The sequence below is a fragment of the Microcebus murinus genome, chromosome 2 (assembly GCF_040939455.1).
Source record: "Microcebus murinus isolate Inina chromosome 2, M.murinus_Inina_mat1.0, whole genome shotgun sequence".
Classification (NCBI taxonomy): Eukaryota; Metazoa; Chordata; class Mammalia; order Primates; family Cheirogaleidae; genus Microcebus; species Microcebus murinus.
The window spans coordinates 37,713,688-37,733,406 of record NC_134105.1 but is presented as its reverse complement, the minus strand read 5'-3'; the positions used below and the strand labels follow the sequence as shown (position 1 = coordinate 37,733,406).

Below are 19,719 nucleotides of genomic sequence, written 5' to 3'. Positions count from 1 at the left end.
ATTTGACCATGTCCCATTTATTTGTTTTTTTTTTTTTTTTTTTTTTTTAATTATTTTTTTTTTATTTTGGCATATTATGGGGGTACAGATTTTAAGGTTTCAATAAATGCCCATTTCCCCCCCTCCCCCCAAAAGTCTGAGTCTCCATCATGACCATCCCCCAGATGGTGCACATCTCACTCACTATGTATGTATATACCCGCCCCCCTCCCCCCTCCCACCTGCCCAATACCCTATTACTGTAGCACCTATGTGTCCACTTAGGTGCTACTCAGTTAATACCAGTTTGCTGGAGAATATATCTGGTGCTTGTTTTTCCATTCTTGGGATACTTCACTTAGTAGTATGGGTTCCAGCTCTAACCAGGAAAATATAAGGTGTGCTATATCACCATTGTTTCTTAGAGCTGAATAGTACTCCATGGTGTACATATACCACATTTTATTAATCCATTCTTTGATTGATGGGCACTTGGGCTGTTTCCACAGCCTTGCAATTATGAATTGTGCTGCTATAAACATTCGAGTGCAGGTGTCTTTTTTGTAGAGTGTCACTGGATCATTTGGGTAGATGCCCAGCAATGGGATTGCTGGGTCAAATGGTAGATTCACTTGTATCGCTTTAAGGTATCTCCATATTGCTTTCCACAGAGGTTGAACTAGTTTGCAGTCCCACCAGCAGTGTAGGAGTGTTCCTCTCTCTCCGCAACCACGCCAGCATTTATTGTTTGGAGATTTTTTGATAAAGGCCATTCTCACTGGGGTTAAGTGATATCTCATTGTGGTTTTGATTTGCATTTCCCTGATGATTAGAGATGTTGAGCATTTCTTCATATGTTTGTTGGCCATTCTTCTGTCTTCTTTAGAAAAATTTCTGTTCAAGTCCTTTGCCCACTTTTTAATGGGGTTATTTGATTTTTTCTTCCTAATTTTCGTGAGTTCTAAGTATATTCTAGTTATCAGTCCCTTATCGGATGCATAGGATGCAAAAATTTTCTCCCATTCTGTAGGTTGTCTGTTTACTTTCATGTCTATTTCTTTGGCTGTGCAGAAGCTTTGTAGTTTGATCATGTCCCATTTATTTATTTTTGTTGCTGCTGTGATTGCCTTTGGGGACTTCTTCATGAACTCTTTGCCCAGGCCGATGTCTAGGAGAGTGTTTCCAACTTTTTCCTCTAGAGTTCTAATAGTTTCATATCTTAGGTTTAAGTCTGTTATCCAGCGTGACTTGGTTTTTGTGAGAGGTGAAAGGTGTGGGTCCTGTTTTAGCCTTCTACAGGTGGCTATCCAGTTTTCCCAGCACGATTTATTGAAGAGGGATTCTTTTCCCCAGCGTATGTTTTTGTCTGCTTTGTCAAAGATGAGACGGCTATATGAGGATGGTTTTATATCAGGATTCTCACATCTGTTCCACTGGTCAATATTCCTGTTTTTGTGCCAATACCATATTGTTTTAATTACTACAGCTTTGTAGTATAGTTTAATATCTGGCATATTAATGCCTCCCATTTTGTTTTTGTTGCCTAGAATTGCTCTTGATATTCGGGGTCTTCTTTGGTTCCATACGAAGCGTAAAATTATTTTTTCTATATCTGTGAAGAATGCTGATGGGATTTTAATAGGTATTGCATTGAATATGTAGATCAGTTTGGGTAGTATAGACATTTTGACGATATTGAGTCTGCCGATCCACGAGCATGGTATGGATTTCCATCTGTTTACATCCTCTGCTATTTCCTTCCTCAGTGTTTCATAGTTCTCCCTGTAGAGGTCTTTTACCTCTTTGGTTAAATATATTCCTAGGTACTTTAATTTCTTTGTTGCTATTGTGAAGGGAATTGAGTCTTTGATTTGGTTCTCAATTAGATTGTTGTTGGCGTATATGAATGCCTCTGATTTCTGTGTATTAATTTTGTATCCTGAGACTTTACTAAATTCATTGATCAGTTCCAGGAGTTTCTTGGTTGAATCCTTGGGGTTTTCTAGATACAATATCATATCATCAGCAAACAGTGAAAGTTTGATCTCTTCTGCCCCTATTTGGATACCTTTGATTCCATTTTCCTGTCTGATTGCTGTAGCCAAGACTTCCAGCACTATGTTGAATAGAAGTGGAGATAGTGGGCAGCCTTGTCTGGTTCCAGTTCTAAGTGGGAATGATTTCAGTCTTTCCCCATTCAGTATGATGTTGGCTACGGGTCTGTCATATATGGCTTGTATCATTTTTAGGTATGTCCCTTCTATGCCTATTTTCTTAAGTGTTCGTATCATGAAAGGGTGTTGAATTTTGTCAAAAGCTTTTTCTGCATCTATTGAAAGAATCATGTGGTCTTTGTTTTTGCTTCTGTTTATGTGGTGAATTGCATTTATAGATTTACGTATGTTGAACCATCCCTGCATCCCTGGGATGAAGCCCACTTGGTCGTGGTGGATTATTTTTTTGATAAGTGTCTGGATTCGGTTAGCTAAGATTTTGTTGAAAATTTTTGCATCTATATTCATTAGGGATATTGGTCTGTAGTTTTCTTTTTTTGTTGCATCCTTTCCTGGTTTTGGTATCAGAGTAATATTCGCTTCATAAAAGGTGTCGGGGAGGTTTCCGTTCTTCTCGATGTTGTGGAATAGTTTCTGCAAGATAGGTACTAGTTCTTCTTTGTAAGTATGGTAAAATTCAGGTGTGAAGCCATCTGGACCGGGACTTTTCTTTTTAGGGAGATTTTTAATTGCTGTTTCTATTTCAGCTGTTGAGATTGGTCTGTTCAGGGAATCTATTTCTTCCTGGTTGAGCCTAGGGAGGCTGTGTGTTTCTAGAAATTTGTCCATTTCCTCCACATTTTCCAGTTTGTGTGCATAAAGATTTTTGTAGTATTCATAAATTGTATCTTGTATCTCTTTGGGATCAGTTGTGATGTCTCCTTTTTCATTCCTGATGGAGCTTATTAGAGATTTCTCTTTTCTGCTTTTCGTTAGCTTAGCCAATGGCGTGTCAATTTTGTTTATTTTTTCAAAGAACCAACTTTTTGTTTTATTAATCTCCTGAATAGCTTTCCTGTTTTCAATTTCGTTTAGTTCTGATTTGATCTTGTTGATTTCACTTCTTCTGCTGGGTTTGGGGTTGGTCTGTTCTTCTTTTTCCAGCTCTTTGAGTCGTTTCATTAGATTGTCTATTTGTGATCTTCTTGCCTTTTGGTTATAGGCATTTATGGAGATAAACTTTCCTCTCAGAACTGCTTTAGCTGTGTCCCAGAGGAGTTGATAACTTGTCTCTCCATTGTCGTTTTCTTCATAGAAGTTTTTTATTTCCGTCTTGATTTCTTCATTTACGAAGTAATCATTTAGTAGGAGGTTGTTTAATTTCCACGTTTTTGTGTAGAAATGTGAGTTTCTGTTAGGGTTGATTTCTAGTTTTATTCCACTGTGATCTGAGAAAGTACATGGTATGATTTCTATTTTTTTAAATTTCTTGAGATTTTCTTTGTGTCCTAGGATATGGTCAATCTTAGAGAATGTCCCGTGAGCTGATGAGAAGAACGTATATTCAGTGGATTTTGGGTAGAATGTTCTGTAGATGTCTGTCAGACCCAATTGTTCTAGAGTTTTGTTTAAGTCCATTATTTCTTTATTAATTTTCTGTTTGGAGGATCTGTCTCGTGCCGTCAGTGGGGTGTTGAAATCTCCGGCGATTATGGAGTTGCTATTAATCCATTTGCTTAGCTCCAGTAAGGTTTGCTTTATGAATCTGGGTGCACCTAAGTTGGGTGCATATATATTTAAAATTGTTATCTCCTCTTGTTGGACTGTGCCCTTCACCATTATATAATGACCCTCTTTGTCTTTTACTACTTTTGTTGGTTTAAAAACTAAATCGTCTGAAATTAGAACTGCCACACCAGCCTTCTTTTGGTATCTATTTGCTTGGAATATTGATCTCCACCCTTTTATTTTTAGTCTATGTGCATCCTTGCAGGTTAAATGTGTTTCCTGAAGACAGCATATACTTGGCCTGTATTTTCTTATCCATTCAGCCAGCCTATGTCTCTTGAGTGGAGAGTTTAAGCCATTCACATTTATTGAGAGAACTGATAGGTAAGGTAGATTACTGATCATTCTGTTGGGTTGGATGTTGTTGCTATGATTTCTGTCTTGAGCCATTGTAATATCTGGCCTTTAATATCTTTGGGTTTTGGTTGTTTTTATATCCGTGGATTATTATTATGATGTTCCGTGCGTAACGCTGTTTTAAGTACTTCTTGTAGGGCTGGTCTTGTCTTGGTGAATTCTCTGAGCCTTTGCTTGTCTGAGAATGTTTTTATTTCTCCTTCATATATGAAGCTTAGTTTTGCAGGGAATAATATTCTAGGCTGGGCATTGTTTTGTTTCAAAAGAGTGAGAATGGGGCCCCAGTCTCTCCTTGCTTGTAAAGTCTCATTAGAGAAGTCTGATGGTATTCGAATTGGCTTTCCCTTGTATGTCACTTGCTTCTTTTGTCTTACAGCTCTTAGAAGGGCCTCTTTAGTTGATACTTTGGTCAGTCTGATGACTGCATGACGTGACGTCTTCCTGTTTGCATTGAATCTCCCAGGGGTCCTCTGGGCTTCTTGAACTTGTATATCGAGATTTTGAGCAAGGCCTGGGAAATTTTCCTCTATTATATCTTCAAAAAGCTTGTCCAGCCCTTGAGTGTTGTCTTCCTCCCCTTCGGCTAAACCTATGACCCTCACGTTAGGTTTTTTCACATAATCCCACAGCTCTTGTAGGTTTTGGTCTTTTCTCTTGTTTCTCTGCTGTATTTCTGTGACTGATTTATTTAATTGGAAGGTGTTATCTTCAAGCTCTGAGATTCTTTCTTCTGCTTGATCTACCCTGTTCTTGAGACTTTCCACAGTATTTTGTAGTTCTCTGAGTTGATTCTTCATCTCCAGGACTTCGGTTAAAGTTTTCTTCACTGTGTCAATCTCTTTGTTGAACCTTTGTTCCATTTCTTGGAGGTTTTTTGTGTTTTCTTGGTGTTGGTTATTGAGTTGTTGTTGCAGCTGGGTGAGTGTTCTTATGATCCACATACGAAATTCCTTTTCTGTCATATTGGTTGCCTGATTTTGGTCGGTGTCCGTTTCTAGGGGGCTGGTGCTCCTCCTTGGGGGTGTGTTTTCCGTTTGGTTCTTCATATTTCCTGAGTTCTTTCGCTGACTTCTTCCCATGTCGATCAGTTGTTGTTTCTTTCCTTAGGTTATTGTTTGGGTATTCACACACCTTGTTTAGTTTCTGAGGCGTTAGGTGGTGCCTGTGGGTGAAATTGGACCACTCCCTGTATATTGAGTCAGTGGATGCCGTGGAAAGGCCGTGCAAGATGCCGCCCCTGTCAGTAGGTGGCGTTTGCTTGGAGGAACAGGCTATGGTGTTGATTTTGAGTCCTGTTATCAGCTCTCGTTCTGGGCGGAGCTGGGTTGGGTAAGCCTGCCCTCAGGCCGTTAGCAGGGGTCAAAGTTCTGTTCTCAGCTTACAGGGAAAGCTGTCAGGGCAGGGCTGGAATGGTCCCGCTCAGCCAGAAAGTCTGGAGGTGGGGGTGGGGCTGTCTGAGACCCGCAGTCTGCAGCAGGCCTCGCTTCTTTCCACCCTCCCCAACTCTTCAGCTACTCCTGGGCCTCTGCCAGCAGGCCAGACCACAAGCCACCAGGCCTCCCCGGACTGTGGTGCCGGCGGGGAGGTTCCCTGCACAGGAACGCCACCTGGGTTGGGCGCACGGCCTCCTCCTGGGAGGAGGGTTGCCCTCTAGGACGCCAATCCGCCCCTGGAGGCACACAGCCCTCAGTAGGCTGTTCGCGTATAATCCTTCTGTGCCCGGGGCAATGCTAGCCCTCGGTGCAGGGGATCTGGTCTGCAGGTCCGACCTCTGGGTCCCAGAGTTCAAACTGTATTCCCACCAGGGAGAGGATTTCCGGTCCTAATTCACCCACAGGGAGCCCAAGCTGGATCTATGTCTCTCAGCCTCTGAGTCGGCACCGTTTTCCTGGGAACACGGTGCCAGCAGCACCTGGGAGGGCGGGCGGGGTCCCAAACGGGAAGGTCCCGTTCCCTGGAGGTGCCTCCGGCTGGTGGCTGTATTGTCTCTCTGGGCAGCCGCGGGTAGGGTCGGCGGAGGGGAGGAGGAGGCAATATGGCGCCTGCCGCGCGGCTCGGGTCCGTGCACACGGAGGTGCCCGGAGGGAGTTGGGAACCTGGTGCCACGTCTGCTACAGGCTCACCGTTGGCAAGCGGCGGCAGTCTCTGGGCTGATGTCCGCAGGTCTCTCCACCCACTGGGGAGCCCGCCAGCAGTCCCGAATGCAGGGGAGGGGAAACAGCAATTCCACCTACCCTTGCCGCTGGTCTCCGGGCTGCTCCGGTGGTCTCAGCCTCCAGTTCTCCTCCGCAGCCTCCTCCCGTGGAGTCTCCCGGGGTCTCAGGTACCCCTCCTTCCGGCCCTTGTCCGCTGTATGCTCGTCTTCTTGCTTCTTTCCTCTAGTTTCTGCTAGAATTGGTCTTTTCTGTAGAGACCCTCTGTCTGTCAGTGTTATTCGTCCGCCATCTTGCTCCGCCCCCCCCATTTATTTGTTTTTGTTATTTATTTGATTGCCCTTGAATTCTTCTTCATAAATTCTTTTCCTAGGCCAATGTCTATAAGAGTTTTTCAAACATTTTCTTCTATAATTCTTATAGTTTCTTGCCTTAGGTTTAAGTCTGTTATCTACTGTGAGTTTATTTTTGTGAAAAGTGAGAGGCGTGGATCTTGTTTCAGTCTTCTACATGTGGCTATCCAATTTTCCCAGCACCATTTATTGAATAAGGGTTCTTGTCCCCAGTGTATGTTTTTTTTTTCTGCTTTATCAAAGATCAGAGGCTATATGAGGGTGATTTTATATCTGGATTCTCAGTTCTGTTCCATTGGTCTATGTGTCTGTTCTTGTGACAATACAATGATGTTTTAATTACTATAGCCTTGTAGTATAGCTTGAAGTCTGGTAAATTGATGTTTCCTAATTTGTTCTTTTTGCTTAAGATTGCTTTTGCTATATGGAATCTTCTCTGGTTCCATACAAAGCATATAATTATTTTTCTATATCTGCAAAAATGATGTTGGTATTTTAATAAGAATTGCATTGAATCTGCGGATCACTTTGAGTATCGTAGACATTTTAACAACGTTTATTTTGCCAATGCATGAGCATGGTATGGTTTTCCACATGCTTACATCCTCTGCTGTTTCCTTCTTAGTGTTTCATAGTTCTCCCTGTAGAGGTCTTTCATATGCTTAGTTAAATATATTTGTGTGTATTTTATTTTCTTTGTTGATATTGTGAAGGGTATTGAGTCTTTGATTTGGTTTTCAGTTTGACTGTCATTGGTGTATAGTAATGTTACTGATTTGTGCACATTGATTTTGTAACCTGAGACTTTGCTGAATTTGTTTATCAATTCCAGTAGTCTCATGGCAGAATCTTTGGGGTTTTCTAGATATAACATCATGTCATCAGCAAAGAGCAATAGTTTGATCTCTTCTGCCCCCATTTGGATGAATTTGATTTCCTTCTGTTGTCTGATTGCTCTGGCTAAGACTTCCAGTACAATGTTGAATCAAACAGTGATAGAGGGCAATGGGATTTCCAGGGCCTGGAGGACAGGCCGACAGGCCAGATCCTGTACACCCAAGTCTCAGGTTGCATTGCCCAGGGGCACAGAAGGGATATTTTTTTAACTAGTCTACTGAGGTGTGTATGCCTTCAGGGGCAGATTAGATTGGGTCTGTAGCTGCAGTATGTTCCAGGGGCAGCCCTCCTCCCATGGAAGGGCCATGCTCCCAGCTCAGGCTGTGATCCTGGGCAGGGAACCTCTTGTCTCTTATCACAGTCAGAGATGTGCTGGCTTGAAGTCTTGCTGGCTGACAGAGGCCCAGGAGAATCTGCAAAATAGGGAAGGGTGGAAAGGAGTGAGGCCTGCTCCAGTCTGCAGGTCTTAGACAGCCCGACCCCCAGACTTTTTGTCTGAGTGGGGCCATTTCAGCTCCTCCCTGGCAACTTTTCCCAGAAGGAGAGAACAGACCTTTGACTCCTGCTAATAGCATTTGTGGAGCTTGAGGGCAGGCTCACCCAACCCAGCCCCACTCAGCCTCACTCTCCCATCTTCCTCCAGTGAGGTGGAGAATAAGGGCACACCTGGAATTCCCAGGTCCCCACCCACCACCTGAGGCACTAGAGTGCCTCTCCAGTGGAAGAAGAACTTGTTACAGGACCCAAAAACAACACTGCAGCTTGCTCCTCCCATTAAGTGCCACCTATGGACAAGAAGGTCAATTTGCATACCATTTTACTGCATTACTGACTCATCATACAGGGTATGATTGAATATCACTCACAAACACCACCTATTGGCTCAGAGACTAAACTGAGTATGTCATTATCTTAATGAAAATCTAAAGGTAAGAAGTAACAGCTACTCCAGATGAGAAGGAATCAGCGAAAGAACTCTGGAAGTATGAAGAATCAAAGAAAAGCACAACCACAAAGGGAAACACCAGCTCTCTAGTAATGGATATTAACCAAATTCAGAACACTAAAATGACAGAAGAAGAATTTTGAACATAGATTGTAAGAAAACTCAATGATATGTAAGAGAAAATGGATACCCAACACTTATTTATTATATTTTTCAGCTCCAGGATTTCTGCTTATTTTTTTTTATTATTTCAATCTGTATGTTAGATTTCTCTGATAAATTTCTGACTTGGGAGTCCTTATATCAGCAATTTTGTTTTATTTCTTTGAGAAATCACATATCTTTATCACTTTAGGGTCAGTTGGTTGCATTTTAATTTTTCTGTTTGGTGAGATCGTATATCCTTGAATGTTCTTGATACTTGTGGAAGTGTGACAACGTCTGTGCATTGAGAGATTAGTTATTTATTTTAATCTTAGCAGTCTGGCTTTCTTTGTGCCTGTCCTCCTTCAGAGGGCCTTACAGGGATTTTTAAGCCAACTGATTGTTGTGTTTCTTGAGCCTGTGACCATTGAAGCCATCTTAGGACTACAGATTGCTCTAAGCCTTGGCTTGCCACGTCTCTTACAAGGGCTCCAAGGTTGAAGTGGCTTTTCAGCCCATTTGGACCTGCAGAAGACTCAAAGAGTATACTGGGTCTGTGTAGGAATACTGTCTAGGGAACTGCATCCAGTAGACTGTCCAAGTTGCCCATATAGATATGTCTCTGAGTAGGTCTCTGCATAGACAGGATGTGTCCCTGACTATAACTAGGGTGGCTGGAGTTGAGCCTGGGCCCCTTTGGGATCTGCTGTGGGAAGGAAGCTTGTGGAGGCTGGTGAATCTGTCTTGTTGGCTCAGATCTCCCAGCAGTTCCTTGAACAAGGCCCTTGCAACAGGAGGAGCTGGAGCTGAGACTGGTTACCCTCAGAATCTACTGTGGGTTAGAGGCTAGAGAGTCATGTCTTATTGGTGTAGAGGGTGCATATTTTCCAGGAGGACTCTGCTAAAATTATAGTTTCCTGATTGCAGCAGGAGGGGCTGGAGTTGAGACTGTACACTCTTGGGATCTCCAGTGGAACAGAGACTGGAGAGCCCCATCTCATTGGTTTAGTCAGGTATGTGTCTCCCAACAGGTTTCAGCACAGATAGCATAGTTCCTTGATAATAGCAAGATGGACTGCAGATGAGACTTGGCCCCTTGGGATCTGCTGTAGGACAAGGGTTGCTGAGCTAGTCAAGGAGGCTCAGACTCATAGGTTGTGAATTATGTGTAAGTCTCCCTCTGGGTCCTTGTGTGAGCAGCTCCAAGCTGGTCCTTCAGCTACGGAAGGCTGGAGTAAAGCCACAGGGAAATTTTCAAGTTCTCTGCCAAGACCAATGTCAGAGGGCTGATGAGCCTTTTCACCAAGGCACGAATGTGTACCATTCCTTCTGGATCCCTTGGCAGATGTTTTTATTACAGGCTCAAGGCCAAAGAGGGCTCTAGCCAACCCCCTTGAAGGACTGGGCTGTTTCTAGGCCAGAACCTAGAAATGAGTTCACCAGGGTATATTAGCCACTTGGGTGTTAGTCTATACTCTCTAAATGACCCTCCTACAGGTCTTTGGCTCCACCAGTGTTTCACGAACTCCCACCTGAACCCTGCGGTTCCTACAGAGAGACTTTAGACTTTAGATGGGTGCAGAATTATTTTTGTGGGGAGATATGAGTAGGTTACCTTCTATTCTGCCATCTTGATGACACCCCAAGTTTGTTGATTCTAAGTCCAGAGTAGTTTCCATTAACTATTCAATAAACATTATTTATCATTTACATATATATCTTGCAATAATGACTAATAAGTGCTTTGGAACTTGCCTAGCTTTTATTCTACCATCTATAGTAGTAAAGGTGGGGGGGCGGTCCCAGAGCTCAGTGTGCTTCTTGCAAGATTTCTTCCATTATTCAATAATCTCAGAAAGAACATGCTCCTTACTTTTCTATTTATTTCAGTAACAAAAGACCTTTGAATCCTTTTGAGTCCAGGTTATTCTTTATAATCCAGACTTCCAGTTCTTTATGGCTCCATACAACGTCATCCCTAGATTCTATCCACCTCTCTCTAACTCTCCAGAATTTTCTATTTTGTCCTCTGGAACTCATGATCCATCATCAATAAAATCTATAATCTCATTCTCTGAACTTCCCTTTCACAACTTTACTGTAACCAAAATCTAGGTCTTCCCTGAAAACAGTTTTCCCTGAATTTAAAATGTTTATTTTATTTCCCTTTTCCTTCATTCATCTCATTGCCACTTCCAGAGATTTGTTCTAAACTCCTTCCCATAAAAATTTAACTTTGAGGATTGTGATATTGAATTGTATCATCTGACACCTCTCTATGCCACATACTCTTTCAGCTTTTTAAAAAATTTCTCTGTTCTCTTTTATTGCAAAACTCTTGAACCTGCTCCAATCAGGTTTCCACCCTCCACCACTCCACTGAAGCTCTTGCCAAGGTCATCAGTGACCTCATTGATATTTTACTAAATGCAATAGTCAGGTTTTTTCATTTTTCATCTTTCTTGAACTTAGCAGCATTTGGCACAGTTGATTACGTCCTTTACCTGTTTGAAACACTTTTATCACTTGGCTTCTGGGACACCACTCTCTCGGTTATTCTTGTAACTCACTGGCTATTTATTTATTTATTTATTTTATGTGGTTGTTTCTCATCTTCCTGCTCTTTAAACGTTTGAAGTACCCCAGGGTCCCAGGGTTTAGTCCTTAAAATTTTTTCCTATCATCTGATTCCTTATCTCATCTTATTCAGTAAAATTCCTCTAAGTATCATCTACATGTTGATGATTCCCAACTTTAGACCTTAAACACCATATTCTGTATAGAATTCTATACTTGTATATATAGCTTCCTACTTAACATCATCACTTGGATATCTAATAGGCATCCCACACTTATATGCCCAGAAATAAACTCTTGATTTTCTGGCCTTTTAAACCTGCTTCTCAGTAAACAAAAACTATATTTTTCATGTTGTTGAGGCTAAAAACCTTGAAATCATCCTTAAATCCTCTCTTTCTCAGGTTCATTAGCAAATGTATTAAGAAATCTTGATGGCTAGATGTTCTCCTTGCTTCCACTTTTGTACCCTTACAGTCAGTTTTCCAGGTAGTAGCCAGAGTGATTCTTTAAAAATATGTTATCTCAAAACCTTCTGATGACTTTGCATCTGACTTAGACTGAACCTAAAGTTTTCACGCTGACCCTTAAGTTCCTACATGATCCTTCCCAGCTGTGGCTTATCTCTATACCTGTTGTTCATTCTTTTCAGACCATACTGGTCTCTTTGCCTGTACTGAACATACTCTCACCTCAGTACATTTATCAGGAAACATATACGTGCTTATGTATATATGTCTACACACATATGTATGTATATGTGTATGTTTATATAGGTATGTTTGTATGTATGTGTATATATATCTAACAAGCACTTACTTAACTCTAACCATGTTCTAGACACTTTGAAAATTACAAATATTAATTTATTTATTCTTCATAACACCCAGAAGACACAGGGAAGTAGGCATTATATATATCCCTACTCTGCAGGTGGAGAAACTTATGCAGTGATGTTAAGTAACTTGTCCAAGGTCAAACAGTTGGTAGTGCATACCTGAGATTTGAATGTAGACTATCTTATTTCCTGTGCACTTAACTATATGACTTGCTGCTTCTTGAATAGGGTTCAGTATGTATACGTATATGTATATGTATATGTAGCAATTGCCAATGATGAAATTCAATAGTATAGTAATAAGATAAAAAGATTATAAGCTTTAAAATTCATTTATGCAATATTGACTATTAACTGATATTATCTTGTAAATGCGAGTCAGATTATTGGATAATCTGATTACTGAATAGCTGTTATTTCCCAGTTTCAGACACTTTCTCAACAAAATTTTATCTCAACTTCACTATTTACTAGTTAAATGACATTTGAAAAATTACTTGATTTCTCTAATCCTCAGTATAATCAGTTTTTTGTAAATTTAAAGACTTTATTTTTTAGAGCAGTTTTAGGTTCACAGCAAAAATAAAGGAAGAGATTTCCCATATGCTCCTGTTCCACACATGCATAGCTTCCCCTATTATTAATATCCCCCACAAGCTTGGTACATTTGTTGCAGTTGATGAACCTATATTGACACATCATTATCAACAAAGTCCATAGTTTACATTAGGATTCACTCTTGGTTTTGTACATTCTATGGCTTTGGGCAAATGTATAATGACACATGTCCCTCATCATAGTATTACAGACAGTATTTCATTGCCTTGAAAATCATCTGTGATCCACCTATCCTTCCCTACTCCTCAGTCCCCTTACCTCTGGCAACCACTGATCTTTTTACTTTCTCCATAGTTTTTTTCCTTTTCCAGAATGTCACATAGTTGGTATTATATAACATGCAGCCTTTTGAGATTGGTTTCTTTCACTTAGTAAACATAATCAGTTTGTAAATGAGGGCAATGATTCTTACCTAAGGACATTTTGTGAGATTTAAAGTAAATCATATATATGAAAGCACAGTGCCTGGTACTAGTTCATGCTAATTGATGTAATGAAGTATAAATGAATAACTGTGAGAAAATCTGCAGTTATTTTCTTACAAATAAAGCTGTATTCTTTTTGGAATAAGTATTGGTAGGGTAGGTGTTTCTTTAAGATTTTACATTCACAGATAGGAGGGGCTTTAAAAATTAGAGTAAAAAGAACTTGAGAAGTGAATATCTTGCTTCTTTTCTTTATAGCATCTGTTAATGTTATGTTGTCTTACACCAACTAGGCACTCACCTAAGTCAAATGAATCACACAGCTTCCTGTATATTTGGTCAATTGTTTGCTAAGAATTCAACGCAGAGCTTTTGTTCATATCATTAGTGATTGTTTTACTGCAGCTTGGAAAAGCTTCAGCATGGCCAGCACGGACAGAAAGGCCTTTGTTGAAATAATCTTTATAGCTGTTCTCATGAAAAGGGATTAGAAATTTTATAGATACTGACTTAAGTAGGAAAAATGTATAATATCCTAAGTCTTATATTTATTTATTTATTTATTTTTATTTCGGAATATTATGGGGGTACAGATTTTAAGGTTTCAATAAATGCCCATTTCCCCCCCTCCCCCCAAAAGTCTGAGTCTCCATCATGACCATCCCCCAGATGGTGCACATCTCACTCATTATGTATGTATATACCCGCCCCCTTCCCCCCTCCCACCTGCGCAATACCCTATTACTGTAGTACCTATGTGTCCACTTACGTGCTACTCAGTTAATAGCAGTTTGCTAGAGAATATATCTGGTGCTTGTTTTTCCATTCTTGGGATACTTCACTTAGTAGTATGGGTTGCAGCTCTAACCAGGAAAATATAAGATGTGCTATATCACCATTGTTTCTTAGAGCTGAATAGTACTCCATGGTATACATATACCACATTTTATTAATCCATTCTTGGATTGATGGGCACTTGGGCTGTTTCCACAGCCTTGCAATTATGAATTGTGCTGCTATAAACATTCGAGTGCAGGTGTCTTTTTTGTAGAGTGTCATTGGATCATTTGGGTAGATGCCCAGCAATGGGATTGCTGGATCAAATGGTAGATTCACTTGTATCGCTTTAAGGTATCTCCATATTGCTTTCCACAGAGGTTGAACTAGTTTGCAGTCCCACCAGCAGTGTAGGAGTGTTCCTCTCTCTCCGCAACCACGCCAGCATTTATTGTTTGGAGATTTTTTGATAAAGGCCATTCTCACTGGGGTTAAGTGATATCTCATTGTGGTTTTGATTTGCATTTCCCTGATGATTAGAGATGTTGAGCATTCCTTCATATGTTTGTTGGCCATTCTTCTGTCCTCTTTAGAAAAATTTCTGTTCAAGTCCTTTGCCCACTTTTTAATGGGGTTATTTGATTTTTTCTTCCTGATTTTCGTGAGTTCTAAGTATATTCTAGTTATCAGTCCCTTATCAGATGCATAGGATGGAAAAATTTTCTCCCATTCTGTAGGTTGTCTGTTTACTTTCATGACTATTTCTTTGGCTGTGCAGAAGCCTTGTAGTTTGATCATGTCCCATTTATTTATTTTTGTTGCTGCTGTGATTGCCTTTGGGGACTTCTTCATAAACTCTTTGCCTAGGCCGATGTCTAGGAGAGTGTTTCCAACTTTTTCCTCTAGAGTTCTAATAGTTTCATACCTTAGGTTTAAGTCTGTTATCCAGCGTGAGTTGGTTTTTGTGAGAGGTGAAAGGTGTGGGTCCTGTTTTAGCCTTCTACAGGTGGCTATCCAGTTTTCCCAGCACCATTTATTGAAGAGGGATTCTTTTCCCCAGCATATGTTTTTGTCTGCTTTGTAAAAGATTAGATGGCTGTATGAGGATGGTTTTATATCAGGATTCTCGCATCTGTTCCACTGGTCAATATTCCTATTTTTGTGCCAATACCATATTGTTTTAATTACTACAGCTTTGTAGTATAGTTTGATATCTGGCATATTAATGCCTCCCATTTTGTTTTTGTTGCCTAGAATTGCTCTTGATATTCGGGGTCTTCTTTGGTTCCATACGAAGCGTAAAATTATTTTTTCTATATCTGTGAAGAATGCTGATGGGATTTTAATAGGTATTGCATTGAATCTGTAGATCAGTTTGGGTAGTATAGACATTTTGATGATGTTGAGTCTGCCGATCCATGAGCATGGTATGGATTTCCATCTGTTTACATCCTCTGCTATTTCCTTCCTCAGTGTTTCATAGTTCTCCCTGTAGAGGTCTTTTACGTCCTTGGTTAAGTATATTCCTAGGTACTTTAATTTCTTTGTTGCTTTGTGAAGGGAATTGAGTCTTTGATTTGGTTCTCAATTAGATTGTTGTTGGCGTATATGAATGCCTCTGATTTCTGTGTATTGATTTTGTATCCTGAGACTTTACTAAATTCATGGATCAGTTCCAGGAGTTTCTTGGTTGAATCCTTGGGGTTATCTAGATACAATATCATATCATCAGCAAACAGTGAAAGTTTGATCTCTTCTGCCCCTATTTGGATACCTTTGATTCCATTTTCCTGTCTGATTGCTGTAGCCAAGACTTCCACTACTATGTTGAACAGAAGTGGAGATAGTGGGCAGCCTTGTCTGGTTCCAGTTCTAAGTGGGAATGATTTCAATTTTTCCCCATTCAGTATGATGTTGGCTATGGGTCTGTCATATATGGCTTGTATCAGTTTTAGGTATGTCCCTTCTATGCCTATTTTATTAAGTGTTCGTATCATGAAAGGGTGTTGAATTTTGTCAAAAGCTTTTTCTGCATCTATTGAAAGAATCATGTGGTCTTTGTTTTTGCTTCTGTTTATGTGGTGAATTGCATTTATAGATTTACGTATGTTGAACCATCCCTGCATCCCTGGGATGAAGCCCACTTGGTCGTGGTGGATTATTTTTTTGATAAGTGTCTGGATTCGGTTAGCTAAGATTTTGTTGAAAATTTTTGCATGTATATTCATTAGGGATATTGGTCTGTAGTTTTCTTTTTTTGTTGCATCCTTTCCTGGTTTTGGTATCAGAGTAATATTCGCTTCATAAAAGGTGTCGGGGAGGTTTCCGTTCTTCTCGATGTTGTGGAATAGTTCCTGCAAGATAGGTACTAGTTCTTCTTTGTAAGTGTGGTAAAATTCAGGTGTGAAGCCATCTGGACCGGGACTTTTCTTTTTAGGTAGATTTTTAATTGCTGTTTCTATTTCAGCTGTTGAGATTGGTCTGTTCAGGGAATCTATTTCTTCCTGGTTGAGCCTAGGGAGGCTGTGTGTTTCTAGAAATTTGTCCATTTCCTCCACATTTTCCAGTTTGTGTGCATAAAGATTTTTGTAGTATTCATAAATTGTATTGTATCTCTTTGGGATCAGTTGTGATATCTTCTTTTTTGTTCCTGATGGAGCTTATTAGAGATTTCTCTTTTCTGCTTTTTGTTAGCTTAGCCAATGGTGTGTCAATTTTGTTTATTTTTTCAAAGAACCAACTTTTTGTTGTATTAATTTCCTGAATAGCTTCCCTGTTTTCAATTTCGTTTAGTTCTGATTTGATCTTGTTGATTTCACTTCTTCTGCTGGGTTTGGGGTTGGTCTGTTCTTCTTTTTCCAGCTCTTTGAGTCGTTTCATTAGATTGTCTATTTGTGATCTTCTTGTCTTTTGGTTATAGGCATTTATGGAGATAAACTTTCCTCTCAGAACTGCTTTAGCTGTGTCCCAGAGGAGTTGATAACTTGTCTCTCCATTGTCGTTTTCTTCATAGAATTTTTTATTTCTGTCTTGATTTCTTCATTTATGAAGTAATCATTTAGTAAGAGGTTGTTTAATTTCCACGTTTTTGTGTAGAAATGTGAGTTTCTGTTAGGGTTGATTTCTACTTTTATTCCACTGTGATCTGAGAAGGTACATGGTATAATTTCTATTTTTTTAATTTCTTGAGATTTTCTTTGTGTCCTAGGATATGGTCAATCTTAGAAAATGTCCCGTGAGTTGATGAGAAGAACGTATATTCAGTAGATTTTGAGTAGAATGTTCTGTAAATGTCAGTCAGACCCAATTGTTCTAGAGTTTTGTTTAAGTCCATTATTTCTTTATTAATTTTCTGTTTGGAGGATCTGTCTCGTGCCATCAGTGGGGTGTTGAAATCTCTGGCAATTATAGAGTTGCTATTAATCCATTTGCTTAGCTCCAGTAAGGTTTGCTTTATGAATCTGGGTGCACCTAAGTTGGGTGCATATATATTTAAAATTGTTATCTCTGCTTGTTGGACTGTGCCCTTCACCATTATATAATGACCCTCTTTGTCTTTCACTGCTTTTGTTGGTTTAAAAGCTCAATCATCTGAAATTAGAACTGCCACACCAGCCTTCTTTTGGCTTCTATTTGCTTGGAATATTGATCTCCACCCTTTTATTTTTAGTCTATATGCATCCTTGCAGGTTAGATGTGTTTCCTGAAGACAGCATATACTTGGCCTGTATTTCCTTATCCATTCAGCCAGCCTATGTCTTTTGAGTGGAGACTTTAAGCCATTCACATTTATTGAGAGAACTGATAGGTCAGGTAGATTACTGATCATTCTGTTGGGTTGGATGTTGTTGCTATGATTTCTGTTGAGCCATTGTAATATCTGGCCTTTATTATCTTTGGGTTTTGGTTGTTTTTATATTCGTGGGTTATTATTATGATGTTCCGTGTGTAATGCTGTTTTAAGTACTTCTTGTAAGGCTGGTCTTGTTTTGGTGAATTCTCTGAGCCTTTGCTTGTCTGAGAATGTTTTTATTTCTCCTTCTTATACGAAGCTTAGTTTTGCAGGGAATAATATTCTAAGCTGGGCATTGTTTTGTTTCAAAAGAGTGAGAATGGGGCCCCAGTCTCTCCTTGCTTGTAAAGTCTCATTAGAGAAGTCTGATGTTATTCGAATTGGCATTCCCTTGTATGTTAATTGCTTCTTTTGTCTTACAGCTCTTAGAAGGGCCTCTTTAGTTGATACTTTGGTCAGTCTGATGACTGCATGTTGTGATGTCTTCCTGTTTGCATTGAATCTCCAGGGGTCCTCTGAGCTTCTTGAACTTGTATATCAAGATTTTGAGCAAGGCCTGGGAAATTTTCCTCTATTATATATTCAAACAGCTTGTCCAACCCTTGAATGTTATCTTCTTCCCCTTCTTGTAACCCTATGACCCACACATTAGGTTTCTTCACATAATCCCACAGCTCTTGTAGGCTTTGCTCTTTTCTCTTATTTCTCTGCTCTATTTCTGTGACTGATTTATTTAATTGGATGGTGTTATCTTCAAGGTCTGAGATTCTTTCTTCTGTTTGATCTACCCTGTTCTTGAGACTTTCCACTGTATTTTGTAGTTCCTTGAATTGATTCCTCATTTCCAGGAGTTCGGTTACACTTTTCTTCATTGTGTCTATTTCTTTTCCCATATCCTGGAGGCGTTTTGTGGTTTCTTTGTGTTGGTTATTGAGTTGTTGTTGCAACTGGGTGAGTGTTCTTATGATCCACATACGAAATTCCTCTTCTGTCATATTGGTTGCCTGATTTTGGTTGTCCATTTCTAGGGAGCTGGTGCTCCTCTTTGGGGGTGTGTTTTCCATTTGGTTCTTCATATTTCCTGAGTTCTTTCGCTGATTTCTTCCCATGTCGATCAGTTGTTGTTTCTTTCCTTAAGTTATTGTTTGGGTATTCACACACCTTGTTTAGTTTCTGAGGGGTTAGGTGATGTCTGTGGGTGAAATTGGACCACTCCCTGTATATTGAGTCAGTGGGTGCCGTGGAAAGGCTGTGCAAGATGCCGTCCCTGTCAGTAGGTGGTATTTGCTTGGAGGAACAGGCTATGCTGTTGATTTTGTGTGCTGTTGTCAGCTTTTGTTCTGGGCAGAGCTGGGTTGGGTAAGGCTGCCCTCAGGCCATTAGCAGGGGTCAAAGTTCTGTCCTCTGCTTCCAGGGAAAGCTGTCAGGGCGGGGCTGGAATGGTCCCGCTCAGCCAGAAAGTCTGGGTGTGGCTGTCTGAGACCTGCAGTCTGGAGCAGGCCTTGCTTCTTTCCATCCTCCCCAACTCCTCAGCTATTCCTGGGCCTCTGCCAGCAGGCCAGACCACAAGCCACCAGGCCTCCCCGGACTGTGATGCCGGCGGGGAGGTTCCCTGCACAGGAACGTCACCTGGGTTGGGCGCACGGCCTCCTCCTGGGAGGAGGGTTGCCCTGTAGGATGCCGATCCACCCCTGGAGGCACACACACCTCAGTAGGCTGTTCACATATAACCCTTATGTGCTCCGGGCAATGCTAGCCCTCTGTGCAAGGGATGTGGTCTGCAGGTCCGACCTCTGGGTCCCAGAGTTCAAACTGTATCCCCACCAGGGAGAGGATTTCTGGTCCCAATTCACCCACAGGGAGCCCAAGCTGGGTCTATGTCTCTCAGCCTCTGAGTCGTCACCATTCTCCTGGGAACACCGTGCCAGCAACACCTGGGAGGTCGGGCGGGTAGGGAGCTCACAGTCTGAGTTCCCCTGCATCAGCTGAGCTGCCGGGGCCCAAAAGGGAAGGTCCCGTTCCCTGGAGTTGCCTCTGGCTGGTGGCTGTATTGTCTATCTGGGCAGCCGTGGGTAGGGTC

General features: G+C 40.9%; 1 protein-coding gene across 5 annotated transcripts in view; it reads left to right on the top strand.

Annotated features, from left to right (window-relative positions):
- AGBL4 (AGBL carboxypeptidase 4) overlaps nucleotides 1-19,719 on the top strand; it is a 1,333,072-nt gene that overhangs the window by 81,454 nt on the left and 1,231,899 nt on the right. The window lies entirely within an intron of this gene.